The sequence below is a fragment of the Herpailurus yagouaroundi genome, unplaced genomic scaffold, assembly GCF_014898765.1.
Source record: "Herpailurus yagouaroundi ecotype Mexico unplaced genomic scaffold, PumYag 67525, whole genome shotgun sequence".
Taxonomy (NCBI): domain Eukaryota; kingdom Metazoa; phylum Chordata; class Mammalia; order Carnivora; family Felidae; genus Herpailurus; species Herpailurus yagouaroundi.
This window is the reverse complement of record NW_024420331.1, coordinates 2,769,916-2,788,087: the sequence shown is the minus strand read 5'-3', so window position 1 is coordinate 2,788,087 and position 18,172 is coordinate 2,769,916. Positions and strand designations below refer to the sequence as shown.

Genomic DNA, 18,172 nt, shown 5'->3' with positions numbered 1-18,172 from the left:
AAATAAGCACGTAAGTTGTAAAACTTTCTTAAAAGCCCCTTCTCCTCCTGAATCATGCCCCTAATTAAATTCAAAGCCGAGTAATATCATCCACGGTTAACTAACATGGTTTTATTTCTCCCTGTTTCTCTGAAAAGATGTGTATCCTTTCAGGTAACTATTCCCTTGACAAAAAGGTTGCCATGGATACATTTTTTTTTTTTTAATTGAATGCTGGTATTTTAAAGCCTGTGCAATTTAGTGAGGTATACCTGGCCTGAGGGTTATACTCATTTAAGTGCCTGTCTTTAACACTAACAATTTTATCTTAATACAGTTGCTCCGTGCATTTGACCTGTGGTGTTCAGGAGTAGTTGGAAATGGCGTGGGAGTTCCTGAAGGAAAAACAAGTAAGACACATATCACCCGGCCCACCTAACTGCACTTGAATCAGCGGATGCTTCACTCGCCTGGAATTTGTCTGTTCTCGGCCTGTTTAATAATGAGTCATGCAATGCATTTGCAAGGCTCCCAGGGCCCGGGGCCACGTGACGATCCTCTGTGCCTAAGTCCCTCGTCTTTGTTCAGACAGGCTGCTAATGCGTCCCACAAAGCTGACCTAATGCTACTACAGTGGCTCTATTTTTCTTCGATGGCTCAGCTTGAACGTGATATTTAGGAAGTCGATTGTCAGGCATGCAAATCGAGAGAAAAATATGCCATATTAAATCATGACGGTTTAATAAGGTATTACTCATGGGCCAGTGACTTCTGGTTCTCTCCTTAGTAGGGGCGAGTTGAAAAGCGGAACCGGCCACGGAGAAGGAATGTTGCATTTTCAGAATTCCACCTTCCCCACAGCATTGAGTGAAATACACTCCAATATCCGTAGTATGGCTGCCGTTATTCTACCTGAACATACAAGCCGCCTTACGTCCTACTTTAGCCGTAGGACATATTAGGCGGGGATGACCACCTTTATGATCACACTTAGGTGAGATAATCATTCCAAATATCATTCCCAAAACATTCCACATGCTTCTAATGATTGCTCCACTCCATGAATACAATGGCGCCAAACACTTAGGAATGTTTCATGGTATCTCAAGAATTTCTTTGCAGAGCAAAAGACATCTTGAGAGATTCTTCCTTTACTACAGACAGAAATGAATCAAACAGGTATCCATTTTCCTTCGGTTCAATTGCTTTTGTTTCTGTCATCCATAGAAAAGGAAGCACATTTAAGAAGACATATTTAAATCACACCCTTTTCGATCAGACGTGGCACTTTGCACACCGAAAGGTCTGGAATTCCAGAACTGCAGTGCTGAAATGCATTGATGACTTTGCCCGCCGCCAAACTATTAATTTGGTAACTTATTCTCCTGGAAGTACACTAATTAGGGTGATATGTAACAGTAACACAAAACCAGTTGTTTTCCATGGGTTGATCGTAGTTTGCCACAAGCATGCCTCTGCTCGAAAAGACCGAAAACAATTTCACATGAAGAAACTGGTTTCCTTCTTCAGTCAACAATTTAAATCAGTGCTTAGCTGTCGAAGATTAAATGCAAAATGTATTAAAGGCACCGAAACCATTTTTAATCCTTCTTACTTAACTACAGATACTCTTTTATTTAATTTTTGGTTTCTTTTGTTAGAGAAAGACTTAAAAGAAAGGAGAAAGGCAAAGATTTCCAAAAACAAAAACAGAGAGAAGAGCATGAAAGCAAGTATAGAAACCATGTGGAAGTAAGTATTGTGGGATAAAGGTTTTCAAAACAAGCTTCAGGAATCGTCTTTGAAAATACAGGAACAGAGAAAAAATGAAAAATTAGTGGATGCCAGTAGGAAAGTCTGGCCCAATTCTCGTTTACTTAAGAGAAATCGAACAAGATTAAGCGTTTAAAAATAGAGGAGGGCGGGGCGCCTGGGTGGCGCAGTCGGTTAAGCGTCCGACTTCAGCCAGGTCACGATCTCGCGGTCCGTGAGTTCGAGCCCCGCGTCGGGCTCTGGGCTGATGGCTCGGAGCCTGGAGCCTGTTTCCGATTCTGTGTCTCCCTCTCTCTCTGCCCCTCCCCCGTTCATGCTCTGTCTCTCTCTGTCCCAAAAAGAAATAAACGTTGAAAACAATAAAAATTAAAAATAAATAAATAAATAAAAATAGAGGAGGGCAAAACAGTCATGTGTGGTTTTTGTCTTCCTCCAGTGCCTCCTCTTCGCTATAATTAATCATTTACTCCAAGAGCAGACCACCGGGGAACCGCATTGAGCTAGGACAATTCAAAGCCATGGAAGCCAGATCAGGCCTTAGGGGTTTCCCCATTGGGGTTGGGACCCGAGCGGAAGGAAGATAATGGTCTCAGAGCAGCCTCTGGTGGCTAAATGTCAAAAGCTCAAGAAGTCAGAGGCCACCTCACTGGTGTTCTTAAGACTTTGTGCAAATGGAAGTTACTATTTAAACAACGTTAAGCCCAAGCCCGTAGCCCAGAAGTGACTTGGTCAGGACTGAGATTAATTCATTAATCTCAAAGACTATCTCGGATAAGGTGGAGTTTCGATGCTGACACACTGGTACCATTGCCCTTATTATAGTTGGACGTCCAACGGTGTTACATACAAAATTATCTCCAACTTTCCGAGTATCTCAAATAAATGGTGGGCCAGTGATGACTGACACCTGAAATTAATTAAAAAAAAATTTTTTAATGTTTATTTATTTTTTGAGAGAGAGAGAGAGAGAGAGAGAGAGAGAGAGAGACAGCAGGGGAGGGGCAGAGAGACAGGGAGGCAGAATCCAAAGCAGGCTCCAGGCTCTGAGCTGTCAGCACAGAGCCCGACACGGGGCTCGAACCCATGAGCCGTGAGATCACGACCTGAGCCGAAGTTGGACGCTTAACCCACTGACCCGCCTAGGCCCCCTGAAATTCATTTTAATTTTTAAGCAATTTTAACTTGTAAGCAATGGCCATTTTAAAGCAATCTAAATATTTTCAATTCTTAAAAAGCTCTGCGTATGAGTGTGGGTGTGTGTGGACGTGTATGCGTGCACTCTGTCCATTAGAAGTATTTGGGCGCGTTTTCATGTCACAGCTTTTCCAGCTGGAAAACATCTGTTTAGGACAGAGGCCCATAAATTCCATCTGGTAGACTCCCCGTTGAGCCATCCCATCTGGGATGTTTCTAAGGGCCCCTCTTCAAAAGTCTGAATCCTAGGACGTCACCTGTGTCAAACGTCACGTCCAAAAAAGTGCTGTCATCTGCAGCATCATTTCTGAGGACCTCACACTGACACGGTAGGTCAGCATGTTCTGTTCAAAAAGAGATATTCTAGGGGCGCCTGGCCGGCTCCGTCGGTGGAGCAGGCGGCTTTTGATCTCGGGGTCGTGGGTTCAAGCCCCGCGTTGGACGTGGCGCTTACTTTGAAAAATGTGCGGGGAATTAACAGTCATGCACCCCTGTTCACTCCTTAGTCCCAGCGAACTTTTACTGTGGTGATGCAAGCCGTTAGCGTCAGGGAAAGTGGAGTGAAGGATATGTGGGAATGCTCCGTACTATCTTTGCAACTCTTTCGTCAATCCAAAAGTGTCCTGCCATCAAAACAGATTTTTTAAAAGAAAGCACAGAGCATAATGAGCAAATACACTGAGGGGAAGTGGCAAAGGAAGGACAGAGTCCTCTTATAGAAAGAAGGGTGATTAGCACGCAATCATTGACCGTTGTTTAGCTATGCACCTGAATAACATTAACTCATTAAAGCGTGTCCCTTAAAACCACACTCGGGAAAGAATGCTGTTGCCTCCTCTGAGTAACAAAAGAATCAACTCTTGGGGCACCTGCCGGGGACTCAGTCAGTTAAGCGTCTGACTCTTGATTTCCGCTCAGGTCATGATCTCGAGGTTCATGGGTTCGAGCCCCGAGTTGGGCTCCGTGCTGACAGCGTGGAGCCTGCTTGGGATTCTCTCCCCCCCCCCCCCCCCCATGGTTGTTTGCATGCTCTCTTGCTCGCTCTCTCTCTCTCAAAATAAATGAACTTAAAAAAAAAGAGAATGAATTCCTAAGGAAAAAAATGTGGCGCTTAAACTTCAGTAGGAGACCCTTCCTTTTTTCTTCCTCTCAGCTCACTATTTTCACCTTCCCTAGGGTCTTGGGCCCAGTCTCAACCTTATCTTTACTCCCTCCCTCCATGACGCTTCTTTGTCATTACACGTATGTTTCAGTATCGGAACAGCTGAATGTTCAATTATTCCGATACTCAAATATTTTACGTAGGTGAGCATTGGAATTTATCGATCTCTAAATTGAAATGTTTGAGAATCGGGATAATGGAACATTCAACCGGCGGCGGTGCAAGAACCCAAGTTCGAGCCAGTCTCGGTCTGGCCACGAGGTCCCGTTGTGAATTCTCTGCACTTGATGAGTTCCTTTTCAGCGTTTGTCAGGTAACCTAATTAGTATAGCTCGGCTATTCTTAGCTCCAGAACAGGGTCCAAAGTTCCCATGACAGTCACAGAGCACAATTTTCAAGCGTGACACAAAAACGTTCCTCCCTTCCAAACTCAGAAAGTGAAAGATGCACAGATGATAGGTGGAAATAGTTGGTCTCCGAAGCCCAGTTTGCCTGCAAACCTCTCTTGCTGTCCTGATTCCAGTGACACTCGCTGTCTGCCGTCACTCATCGAACTGTGGATCCCGTTCTATCTTGCATTAGCCTCTCTGTTGTTATCACCCTTCTCGAAGCCACACATCTCTTTTGACCTTCTTCCCAAATGCTGCGGGGACAACCGCATGACACTCTGCTCTCCTGCTTTTGGGCCACAGCCACGTGTGAAGGTGAGACGGTACAATGTGACCGAAGGCCCGGGTGAGCAGGGAGTCAGGAGGTTCCCTCCGCGCCACCGGCAGGCTTTGTGCCCTGGGGCACTCTGGTTACCTTCTTCAGGGTCTCAAAATCCTCAGGGAGGCAGTGAGGGGCTGGGTTTCACTCAGATAAACCGCTGGAGTCTACTGAACGCCACATCGCAGGCCCCGGAGGCGCCACGTCAAGCCTCACGTTGCTATCTCTTCCTCCCACTGCCGCCACGGTACCATCGCTGCGTAGGCTTCAGCCAGTTTCCCTCGGGTGTGGCCGACAGCGCCTTGCCCCTGCGCGTACCAAGGATGTCTCGATTCCTGCTCTGGGGCTTTTCCAACAGGGCATGAGCCTCCTACAGCTCAGCTCTCCTGGAAGCACAGCGCAGAAGCTCAGGGGTTGACTCTCACGGGGTCACCCAAGGCCGAGGGGGTACGGGAGCCTCTTGTCCCCAAAGGGAAGTCCTGAGACGCATTTGGTAAGCTCCTCCGAACACTCCCTGGGAAGAACCTTCGTTGCCCACGTGGGAGCGGCCAACTCGACGATGCCTTTGGGCTGGCTCCCTCACCGTCTCCGACACGTCCCAGTCCTGCGCGGCTGCTCCCTGAGAGCACTTCCCACGCAGCCTTCCGGCAAGGAGGCCGCCTTCAGGATCTGCTCCGGGGGGACCCAGGCTAAGAGAAGTGCCTGCTCTACATCAGACGTGTACATCCTTTCCCGCTCTCAATTTTGATGGCTCTGCAATTGCTTGCTGGCAGAGTTCGCTCCTGCCCAGTGGTCCCCGTAATAAGAACAGGCTGGGACGAGGCTGAGTGGCCAGGATAACTGAAAATTACTTCCAGCTTTTTGCCTGACTTCAAGAGGCCACTGGGCATGCGGCTCTGGTACAGTCCCAGGGTGTATTTGGCCATATCACATGGTGACCTAATATAAGTGGAAGGGAACTGTAACAGGGAGCAATTTACACAGAAATAGGCGAATGAGAAAGACCCAGAAACCGCTCCTCTTTCTTTCCACTCCCGGATGTTAAGGAAGACGTTAAGGGAAGGACATTTTCACGTGAATTTCTGCTGAGAACAGGAGAAGTTTTAAAGGGCAGGAGAAAAATTTCTGAGAACCACATTTTTGCATGTTGCCTAAAATGAGAGATGTGTGTCAACTCTATAGCACAGAACCAAGGGACATCAACAGTTGCTGGGGGTGGGTATTCTTTGTCAATTAAGTTTGGAAACCCTGTTAAGCACTCTTTTTTTTTTTTTTTTTCTTTATACAGGGTGAGTTTTCTCTGAGCCCTTATTTTATTAATTTTTTCCCTTATGTTTATTTATTTATTTTGAGAGAGACAGAAAGAGAGAAAGTGAGGGAGGCACAGAGAGGGAGGGAGAGGAAGAATCCCAAGCAGGCTCCACGCTGTTGGCGCAGAGCCCGCCTCGGGGCTCGAACCCGTGAACCGCGAGATCAACGCCGAGCCGAAACCAAGAGTCGGACGCTTAACCAACAGAGCACCAAAAGGTGCCACTGAGCCTTTATAATGTTAATATAGGTTGCCACTCTCTGAGAGGGAGACTCCAAAAGCAGCATTTCCCGAATTAATTTTTCCGCGTAGCCGTTTTCTGCAGGCCTTGTGCAGAACAAGGTGTGGGAATAGGCTTAGAGAAATGAAAAGAAGCCTATCTCTTCTGCACAATTTGAACAATGTCTCCACGGAGGCTGTAATAGGTAACTAATAGAGGCTGTTTCTCTCACTGTGATGCTGGCAGGAGACTGTTGGACGAGGTACACGGATGACCTAACCTTGGCCTGGTGATCGCCCCATCTCACCCCCACCCTTCAATGTCAACAACATGCGGGGAGGTGGGTAGCACAGGAACCTTTGCTCTTTATTTATTTTTTAAATTTCATTTTATTATTTTTTCTAATATCTACTCAAAAAATTTTTTTTAATGTTTATTTATTTTTTTTTTTTTGAGAGACAGAGAGAGACAGAGCGTGAGCAGGGGAGGGGCAGAGAGAGAGAGAAAGACAAAGAATCTGAAGAGGCTCCAGGCTCTGAGCCGGCAGCACAGAGCCCGACGCAGGGTCCGAACTCACAAGCCGCGAGATCATGACCTGAGCTGAAGTCGGACGCTCAACTGAGCCACCCAGGTGCCCCAATATCGATTTACTCTTGAGAGACAGAGTGTGAGCAGGGGAGGAGCAGAGAGAGGGGGACAAAGGATCCAAAGTGGGCTCCACACTGACTGCACAGAGCCCAACGCGGGGCTCGAACTCATGAACTGTGAGATCGTGACCTGAGCCCAAGTCGGACACTCAACCGACTGAGCCACCCTGGTGCCCCAGGAGTGTCGTGCGTCTTTTAATGCTAACTTCAAGTGGAGAATTAGACTCTAGAAGGGTTGATGTAAAAAAAAGTGCTAAAACCTTCTGTCAGAGCCCTGACCCTGAACGGTAACAAATGAGAACTTGGAAATGGAAGAATGAAAGGCGTAGACCCATTCACGGTACCAAAAACAAAGAGATAGGTGATAATTTGGGGGTAGTTTTGATCTTAAGGAGACAGCTGATTCTATGTGTCCAAAGCATGTAGCGAGCCTGCTCAGACAGTTCCAACCCTTTGTGCGGGTAACCATGGAAAATGCAGTCGTTGCCATTCAAGTGTGGGCCCCGGGTGAAATCATCGAGCGTTCGCATGGTCTGATACGTACGTAAAAGAGAAGCAAAACTACCACAAGTCACTCAGCCCATGTTTCATTCCTCATTTTAGGGATTTCCTCCAGTCATCAAAATTGAATCCTCCTTTCATCTTGTACACATCGCTGGGTGCCTATCATCTTTATGAAAAAGCATTGACCGGAATTCCTCGCTAATCTCCAAGCCGCAGGCTCTGACTATCCTGGTCCTCGTTGTTTTTAGCTTCCCCTCTGGCAGAAGGACATGAAATGCCACTGTCACAAACTCAGTTTTTGAAGATTTCATACATGGACACCTGAGCCGCAACAACACTGTTGTTGAGAAAGAGACAGAGTACAAGTGGGGGAGGGGCAGAGAGAGAGGGGGAGACACAGAATCCGAGGCAGGCTCCGGGCCCTGAGCTGTCCGCACAGAGCCCGACGCGGGGCTCGGACTCACGAACTACGAGATCATGACCTGAGCCGAAGTCGGACGCCTGACCGACTGAGCTGCCCCAGCACTCCTGTAGCTATCCTATTGTTACAGTGCCTCGGGGACTATGTGACTTTGGGGAGGCCTGGGCTTCAGTTTCTTCACCTACCTGTACGTTAGAGTAAGAATTAGATGCAATCGATCGTTAACACTGTTCTTGCACGTAGGACACCATGCTCCCCACTGGAGACCAAAGCTTGATACGAGGCTCTTTTCCCTTGAAAAGTGAGTTCCTAATTCATTGGGTGGAAACCCAGACCCAGAGGAGCAAGCACAATGCATCATCATATTGTGATCGATAGACTATTGCCTAGTAAATAATGATATGACCAGATGGAGACTAAGCTGGCCAGCAGAAGATTCACTTTTAGTCCTACCTCTACCCTTAGGTAGCTGTTTGAGGCTCAGTCTATCCACCTGTAAAGTAAGGGTTGAATTAAATAATTCCCAAACTCCTTTCATTCAAACTCTTGCTCTAGTGTTTCTCATTTTTTTTTTTTTAAGTTTATTTATTTTGAGAGAGAGAAAGGGAGGGAGAGAATGCACACGTGAGTGACGGAGGGGCACAGAGAGAGCGAGGGAGAGAGAGAATCCCAAGCAGGCTCCAGGCTGTCAGCACAGAGCCCGATGCAGGGCTCGATCTCATGGACCGTGAGGTCACGACTGGAGCCGACATCAAGAGTCGGGCGCTCAACCAACTGAGCCAGTCAGGTGACCCTCTTGTGTTTCTCTTTCTCTGGCTCATTTCTTACGCTTATTAAGAGGTGAGATCGTATCGGGCAGACACTGCTGGTTGACTGCCCTGGCAGCCATCACCCCTCATCTTTGCTAACAGCACTGTCCTCCAAGTTTTATCAGGTCTAGGGCCGGGAGGTATGCTCTCATGGGAGTCTAAAGGAGTTAACTGGGATTGTCAGGCTCATTCCACGACTTTTGTCAGTGATTGGCTCAGGCATGGGCACGCAAATCGCTTCTGACCAAGGAGATAGTAAAAGAAGTCTGCTAGTAGTGTTCTAAAAAAAAAAAAAAAAAAAGGTTTAATAAACGACTTAATTAAAAGGAAGAAAAGGGAGGTGCGCGAATAAGAAAGCCACTCCTTGCCTGCCGGTATGGGGGGAGCCAGGGGGTGATGCCTGGAGCTATGGCAACCATCTTCTAGCCACTTGCCGATGGAAGCTGGCTCAGTGAGAATGGCAGAGTGGGGACCTGAGACACACGAGGACTCCTGATGACACTGTTACGCTAAGGACGTCATCAATCCCGGAACTAACTGCGTTTTAATGTGCGCGGGTGAGATTTTCAAAACAGGCAAATCTGCGTTGCTCAAGCCCCCCGAAGCAGCCAACTGAAACACGCGATCCCCAAAGGTGAATTACGGTACTTTGAAACGTTCACCAACGCACCCACAAGCCCAGTTTCACATTGCGCGCAAGCGAGTTCATTTCAGACCGAGAGGATAAGGTGAGCAAGTGATTCAGGGAGAGAAAAGCCCCTTAACAGATCTGATCTTCGATTTTCTCAGCTGCAAAATAGAATCCAAAGTATATCTACCTCACTGAGACGGCGAAGTGCGTAGAAAGCAGATACTAATTATTGCTGACTGTTTGATTATACGTGAGGAGGCTGTTAGGACAGAGACAATGCTACAGGGCCACCAAATCCTGTTATGTTTTGTTTTCCTTCCTGCACACACAGGAAGACCATTATTTCCCAGTTTCCCACGTGAATAGGTTTCAATCACGTGACTGAGTTCTGGGCTGTGGGAAAAGTCACGCAATCCCCTTGCGGCCTGCTTCCTTCTAATATCCCACATGATCTTCCTGCCAGCTCCGTGTCATATTACCGTCACATTTCCGAGGCTGGAGACCAAGTCTTCATATTGGCCACTAGATGGACACTGAACAGTTTTATTTTCTTAAAATATTCAATAAGTGTGCTTAAATTTACAATGATCTCCTCTCACTCATGTTTCCTACCCTCCATTTAAAAATGAAGGCCAAGGGGCGCCTGGGTGGCGCAGTCGGTTGAGCGTCCGACTTCAGCCAGGTCACGATCTCGCGGTCCGGGAGTTCGAGCCCCCGCGTCGGGCTCTGGGCTGATGGCTCGGAGCCTGGAGCCTGTTTCCGATTCTGTGTCTCCCTCTCTCTCTGCCCCTCCCCCGTTCATGCTCTGTCTCTCTCTGTCCCAAAAATAAATAAAAACGTTGAAGAAAAAAAAAATTTTAAAAATGAAGGCCAAAAACTAAATACATAAATAAACAACAACAAGGAAGGGGCAAATGAAGAATTAAGAAAGCTACCGCAGAATCTATGTTAAAATAAGTATGAGGAAATGGCTTTAAAATATCTGATACAGCTTGCAAGATCCGTGGACAAAATCTCCCCAGGGAAGCAAAGCAGCTACCCCTTGTGGAGAAAGTCTACCCCTCTGAGCGGCTTTTATTTTTGTCTAAACGCCCACGACAGAGAATGGCTGTAAAGAAAATTATGTCCATAGGTGCATCTATTTTTTCCGCCTTTTCCCAAGGACGGCCTAGACATCTCATCTTCTCCTGCAGCTTTTTAAATTTTTTTTTTTCAACGTTTATTTATTTTGGGGACAGAGAGAGACAGAGCATGAACGGGGGAGGGGCAGAGAGAGGGAGACACAGAATCGGAAACAGGCACCAGGCTCTGAGCCATCAGCCCAGAGCCTGACGCGGGGCTCGAACTCACGGACCGCGAGATCGTGACCTGGTTGAAGTCGGACACTTAACCGACTACGCCACCCAGGCGCCCCTTCTCCTGCAGCTTTTAACACACTTTCCGCATTTCCATTCCGGCTGGCAGGACTGGTTTAAAGGAAGATGCGTGGTTTATGGGAAAATGCCCGAGGAAATCACCCCTCCTTCCGGTTGGATCACATGACGAGATGTGAATAAGTAAAACGCGTGTGCCTGCTGACGTCAACGCAGCTTTCGTTCTCCAAGCCCTATCGTGTTTACGACACCTTCTTTTTGTAAGCAGCCACAACGACCGTTACCATTTGTTTTCATCTAAGTAAAAAAGTCCCGAAAATAATTTCTCTACGAGGCACCTAAAAGATAAAGAAGTCTCCAGCATTTTCCAAAGCACTCTGGCCGGCATGATCATTTTGTAATGTGACTTAACGTAGGGCATTATCTTAAAACTTCAGCTCGACGAAAAAGAATGCATGTGGGCAATTGCATTTTGATTTTGTATTTCACTTGAAACAGGGCTTAAATATGAATGGATTGATTTGATATAGCTTGACAATGAAAATAATAGTTTTTGAACATTTAATCCTAATAGATCCACCTCACTGGAAGATTTAAAAGAAATAGTCCCCTTCAGTAATAGTTTGCACTTTATAACTTAAAAAAATACATATTAAGGGGCTCCTGGGTGGCTCGGTCGGTTGGGCATCCGATTTCGGCTCAAGCCGTGATATCACAGTTCATAGTTTGAGCCCCGCGTCGGGCTCTGAGCTGACAGCTCGGAGCCTGGAGCCCGCTACCGATTCTCTGTCTCCCTCTCTCTCTCTCTCTCTGCCTTTCCCCCACTTGCACTTTCTCCCTCTCTCTCAAAAATAAACACTTAAAAAATACATATTAAAATGAACTGACAGGCTGTAGAGAAGAATACAGAAACTGCATTCATGTTTAAGATAAGATTATGAAAACAAAAGACTTCAGAGAAGGTTCGCTGGAAACTACACTCCCCATCACCTGGGGGTAAAAGGTCATACCTCTCTGCTAATAGGGATACCTTAGTGAAAAAAAATTAATTTTTTAAAAAATGTTTATTCATTTTTGAGAAAGAAAGAGAGACATAGCATGAGCAAGGGAGGGGCAGAGAGAGAGGGAGACAGTCATTATGCTTCTTGGTTCATTTGCTTCTGGGCTCTCCATCCAACTAGTTAACGTGTTCTCATATGACCTGCTTTTATGTCCCGTCATGATCTTTTGTGTTTCTTAGCCCCAACTTCTCTATAGTTTGCATGGAAACTAAATGAGATACTGCAATAACGAGCCCACCGTGAGATATTGTAAATTTAGCACTACAAAGTAACATTACACTAGGTTTAGCAGAACTCATGATAAACTTGATCCCTCTAACTGGTTTTGCCCATGGCAGCTAAGCTACATTTCTTCCTTTTTGCCCTTGGTTTATTGACGGAAGGCTTGATGTTCTATTCATTTCACGTTGTTAGATTTGAATACTGTGACTAGACCAATTGGAACACCTTTGCTCCTTCCTGTCTGTCCCATCTCTAGCCTCTTAAACACATGCGACCATCCCTGAAAGCAAATGGGCATTTCAGAGCCAGCCATAAACACAGCCAGATGCTCAGACCAACATCCGATTCCCCAGGAAATGCTATCAATCTCACCTTTAAAACGCACCCAGGGGCGCCTGGGTGGCGCAGTCGGTTAAGCGTCCGACTTCAGCCAGGTCACGATCTTGCGGTCCGTGAGTTCGAGCCCCGCGTTGGGCTCTGGGCTGATGGCTCAGAGCCTGGAGCCTGTTTCCGATTCTGTGTCTCCCTCTCTCCCTGCCCCTCCCCCATTCATGCTCTGTCTCTCTCTGTCCCAAAAATAAATAAACGTTGAAAAAAAAAATTTATTTAAAACGCACCCAGAGGGGCTCCTGGCTGGTTCAGTCAGAAGAGCATGCAACTCTTGATCTTAGGGTCATGAATTCGAGTCCCACATTGGGTGTAGAGATTGCTTAAATAAAATAAACTTAAAAAAACAAAACAAACAACCAGAGGGGCACCTGGGTGGCTCCGTCGGTGAAGCGTCCGACTTCAGCTCAGGTCATGATCTCACGGTCCTTGAGTTCGAGCCCTGCATCGGGCTCTGTGCCGACGGCTCAGAGCCTGCAGCCTGCTTCGGACTCTGTGTCTCCCTCTCTTTCTGTCCCTCCCCCACTTTTGCACTTTGTCTCTCTCTCTCTCAAAAATAAAATAAATACATAAAAAAAATTGTAAAAAGCAACCAGAATTTGATGCTCTCTCATTATGGTCCACTGCTCTGCTTCAAGCATCACCATCTTTTCATTTCGTTCCTGCTGTAGCTGCCTGACTGGCGTGCCTGCCTCTACCGTGCATCACCCTGTACCCCCTCCCCAGCCTATTTAAATTTTGTTTTAATGTGTACTCATTTTTTGAGAGAGAGAGAGAGAGAGCACGCGCACGCAAGCAGGGGAGGGGCGGAGAGAGGGGGAGACCCAGAACCCGAAGCGGGCTCCGGGCTCCGAGCCGTCGGCACAGAGCCCGACGTGGGGCTCGGACCCGCGAACCGTGAGCTTGTGACCTGAGCCGAAGTCGGGCGCTTCACCGACTGAGCCACCCAGGCACCCCGCCCCAGCCTATTCAAAAGCTGTGATCCTTTCGAACTCCTCCGCTCAAAACTCTTCAATGGCTCCCATCTCACACCGAGTAAAAGCCAAAATCCACGCAAGACCTCCTCTTCTTCCAGTCTCCCCTGACTCACATGGCCCACACTGAGCCCCCCTCAGTCTACGACGGACACCGCAAGCTTCCATCTCAGGGCCTTTGCACTCGCTGTTCTCTCTGCCTGAGGCTGTCCCCCCCGCCAAGGATAACAGCATGATTTGCACCCTCACCTCCTTCAGGGCTCGGCTCAACTGTTATCATCTTCAGAAGATGCACTTTCTGTGACAGACGACCTCCTCGCTCCTCTCTCTGTCCGGAGCCCCCTAACGCCCTGCTGCGTTTGTCTTCACAGCACCTCTCGCTATGTGACATATTGGACGCTCACGGCTTTATTGTGTGCCTCCTCATGCTAGACTATAAGCCAAATGAGGACAGGGACCCGTTTAATTGACCCTGTAGCCTCAGCATCCAGACTAGAGCTAGACATGTTGTTAACGCTCAGTGAAGATCTGTGGAGGGAGACACGCGTGCTTCACTGCTCCCCACTTCCTGCTTTGGCCCTGGCCGGCCAGGCCCCCTGGCTTCATACAGTCTTTCCACAGAGATGCCACGTGCCATGCTGGCCCGTGAGTTTGTACATCAGAGTATTCGTTGTTCCCCTAGCTTTATATAATACCCTTCGAATGTGTAAATCAATAAACAAAATGTAGGGGTGCCTGGGTGGCGCAGTCGGTTAAGCGTCCGACTTCAGCCAGGTCACGATCTCGCGGTCCGGGAGTTCGAGCCCCGCGTCGGGCTCTGGGCTGACGGCTCAGAGCCTGGAGCCTGTTTCCGATTCTGTGTCTCCCTCTCTCTCTGACCCTCCCCCGTTCATGCTCTGTCTCTCTCTGTCCCAAAAATAAATAAACGTTGAAAAAAAAATTAAAAAAAAAATAAACAAAATGTAGGCTTCATGAAGGCACTAACTAGTTGAGACTCTAAGTTAACATAGGCAAGGTCAATTCAGCCATTCCCATGTCTTGTCTTTTATTCCTACCCTCTGACTTAGGAATCAACTCCTGTGCAACCGTTAACGCAAAAACCATCATAGCACATTTCTCAGAAAATATTTGCTGTCAACAATTGGAAAGAAAGTCGATGCTTGCATTAAACTTTCTTATATACATCATCGATCAAAAAGGTAGGGGCACCTGGGTGGCTCGGTCAGTTAAGTGTCCGACTCCTGATCTTGGCTTAGGTCACGATCTCATAGTTCATGAGATCAAGCTCTGTGTCGGGCTCTGTGCTGATGCTGTGGAGCCTGCTTGGGATTCTCTCCCTCCCTCTTTCTCTGCCCCACTCCCCTTCTCAAAATAAATAAACTGTAAAAGATTTTAAACAAAGGTAGAAATAGGGGCGCCTGGCTGGCTCAGTCGGTGGGGCCTGTGACTCTTGATCTCCGGGTTGAGTTCAAGTCCCGCATTGGGTGTAGAGATCACTTAAAAATAAAATCTTAAAAAAATGTTTTTAAAAGGTAGAAATAAAAACTTACGTCTCTCTTTTTTTTTTAAAGTAGGGACCATGCCTAACATGGGGCTTGAACTCACAACCCCAAGATGAAGAGTCACAAGCTCTACTGACTGAGCCAGCCAGGCACTCCTACCTTCCTTCCTTCCTTCCTTCCTTCCTTCTTTCCTTCCTTCCTTCCTTCCTCGCTCCCTCCCTCCCTTCCTCCCTCTCTTCCTCTTTTTTCTTTCTTTCTTTCTTTCTTTCTTTCTTTCTTTCTTTCTTTCTTTCTTTCTCTAAAAGAAAGCAGTGTGTTTCTAATGAAAAAGCCAAGAGTTGAAATATGTAAAAGGAAATTGTCAGAAAAATTACCCCAAACGTGAAAACAACAACATGTAATTATTTGGTTGATGGAGGCTAAAAAAAAGAAAAAGAAAAGAAAAGAAATGAGTTTTATGAACTTGTGCCAAAATATTTTGTCACTGTCGAAAAAGAAAATACTTCCCAGCCATACTTTTTAAAGGTTTTGCCTCGTAGGAACGCAAAAGAAAATTTCCAAAAAACACGTATGTCGTGTAATTTGTTCCTGCCAAGCATTCTACTTGAATAGCAGAAGATTCTAGCAATATTTTAATAGGATCGTTCTTCAGCTTCAATGAACTAAACTCCTTACTGAAGTGTCAAAAAGATCTATGCATTATTTCTGTGGTCACTCAGACAATGAATATGTGCAGAGAGCATGTTTTATATACAAGGTTTGAGAAGAGAAAAAGTATTCTTAGCAGCGATAGCTCTGAGGAAGATAAATTTCTGCTGGGCCCACTGCATCTTTAGGGCAACTAGATAGAGACATTATTATAGTTACAGTTATACGTAGATAGAAATATAGCAGCAACCATAAGGAAATCAGTCTTATTCTATACAATAAATGTATTTATGTACTTGCTCTATCTTGAAAATATAATTTAAATAGAGAAAACACGTTTGGGGGCACCTGGGTGGTGTCGGGAACTTTTCCACTAACATGTGACGCGGTCCAGGCTGGCCATCTGGAAGGTCAGACACACGTAGAGCGTAGGTCACTGAGACCATGTAGAAGCATCTTAGCTGATGCTTCCTAGACCAACCAGTCCCCAGGACCTGCTAGCTGACTACAGACACATGAGGGACCCCAGGTGAACGCGCAGAAGACTCACTCAGCTGAGTCCAGCTAATTGCTGACCGTAAAATCATGAGCTAATGATTGTTCTTTTAAGCTACTAGGTTTTCAGGTGGCTTGTTATGCACCGTTGGATAACTGATACACCCTTCTCATACGTACACCCGACACAAACTTTCCATTTTTTTTTCCTTAAAAATAAAATAGTTTTTTGGCCATTTACAACCAAAAGAAGTCCTGACTAAAATGGCAGGGCCTCCTGTGCTCACGTCATTGACTTGGTGCCCTGTCCATTAATTTAGTCTGTGACTTAAACCATGCCCCTAAATCCCAATCTTGTCCTTCCAGCCCCTATGGTCCCATTGCCCACCTACGCTCTGTCATCACAAGCCATCTCGTCCCTTCTCTCCATGCCTAACACCTGCAGGTTGGATCCCTTCCCGTGGCCTTTGCCAAGGGTCTATACCTGCCACTTCCCGTTGGCTCTTCTCCGTGCCAACTGCTCGAGGATGTGACTCTCCATCTGTCACTGATCACTGGACCCACTGCCACCATTCTGCACTTCTTTGTGCAGACTTTCTCCTGCAAATAGAAGAGCTATCCACCTGTCAACTGCTGATAGCCAGCTCCCTCCCTGGGTATTTTTCCCCATTAGGCCCAGATTCCCACAGTCTTAATCTTCTGCTTTATCCTCTGTCTGAGATAGAGCGGGGCCTGGGAAGCGAGGTGAATCTCTAGGAGCCCTCATATCCACAGTAGAAGTCGATGGTAATATGTCTTAAGGCGGGTCATGAGGAAACGATGTCCCTTCCTCGTGGAAGAATAGTGACGAGGTTATCACAGGGACTTGTGGAGTGCGTGTGCTGCCTCTGAGGTTGGTAGACAGTGAAGCTGGTTGCCAACTGTATGAACCAGACAGGCCCATGTTCCACTCATATTCCCTTAAGCCTTTCCATTTCTCTGCCTGGCGGCCCGACATCCGACTGGCGGCCTCTACATCTTTGGGCCAGGGAGCTTTCTCTGGCACCGGAGCCAACCTTTGCTTGCACAGGCAGGCAAGGGGTGCTGGAAAATTAAAGCCTCCCACCTATGACCCAGTAGAGTCCTCATCCAGTGACTGACCAGAGTTGGTGTATAAATACCCCGACTACCTTTTCACTTGGTATCACAGGGACACCTCGGAAGAGTATGGCTCCCAGAGTTCCCCAATAGGATTAGGCTCCATTGCCCACCGTGATAAGTTACTCGGCAGCACATTCTTTATTGGCCTCCTGGCCTCACCTCTCTCTCCCCTCCAAATAAATTACTTGCACTTGAAAGTTTGTTTCAAGATCTATATCCAGGAGAGGCTAAACAAAGACAATAGCCCACCTATCAGATGCCTTGAAGGATAGGAACTGGCCCCATGAAGGTGACGGCAACCGTGTGGGCGGAAAAGAGCACGACAATGTGATAACGAACAGAACCAGCCACTCGGGTCGTGCATCCCATCTGCCCTCTGTCCAAGAGTCAGGGGGATTTTCCTGATAGTAGAGTCACTGAACCAAGGATGAACATAAGGGGAATGTTTGGCTGTAACTCCATTTGTCTATAACATGGGCGTCAGTCACTTTGCCCCATGTCCATAGAACTATAAACTTGTGGAATTGGATTTCTTTTAATAGAGAGCTACTTAAACATTACTGTGCAGATTTTTGTGGGAGAATGACACTCCGATATGGTTCTTTGTCTACCAGCAAAGTACAACTTAAAAAGATAACCCGGTGTGCCAATAACCATGTTCGAATATTTATGAAATACCGGCTTGAATCATAGACTAAAGCACGGAGTTGAAATTGGTTAGTTCTACTGCCAAATACCTTCAGACTTCATTGACTTTGTTGGAATTAGTACAAAAGCAGAGATCAGATCCAAGACTTGTACGAGGATCCTGTGTGGTCCAGAAAATGGTGAGCCTTCGCTCGTACATACGAATTAAATACCGAACACATTTACTCTTTAGCTTCTGGGACAGTGAGCAGTCAAGGTGGAGGGACTGATTGCGGAAAGGCCTCTTCTAGCAAAGCGTGGTAAAGTCCTCAGTCGTTCTGGATGGTGACCTTGCTAAGGACAGAAAGTGATTGTGGCATTTGGGA

General features: G+C 46.8%; 1 protein-coding gene across 5 annotated transcripts in view; it reads right to left on the bottom strand.

Moving 5' to 3' along the window:
- Positions 1-18,172, bottom strand: part of MID1 (midline 1) — a 590,830-nt gene that overhangs the window by 168,356 nt on the left and 404,302 nt on the right. The window lies entirely within an intron of this gene.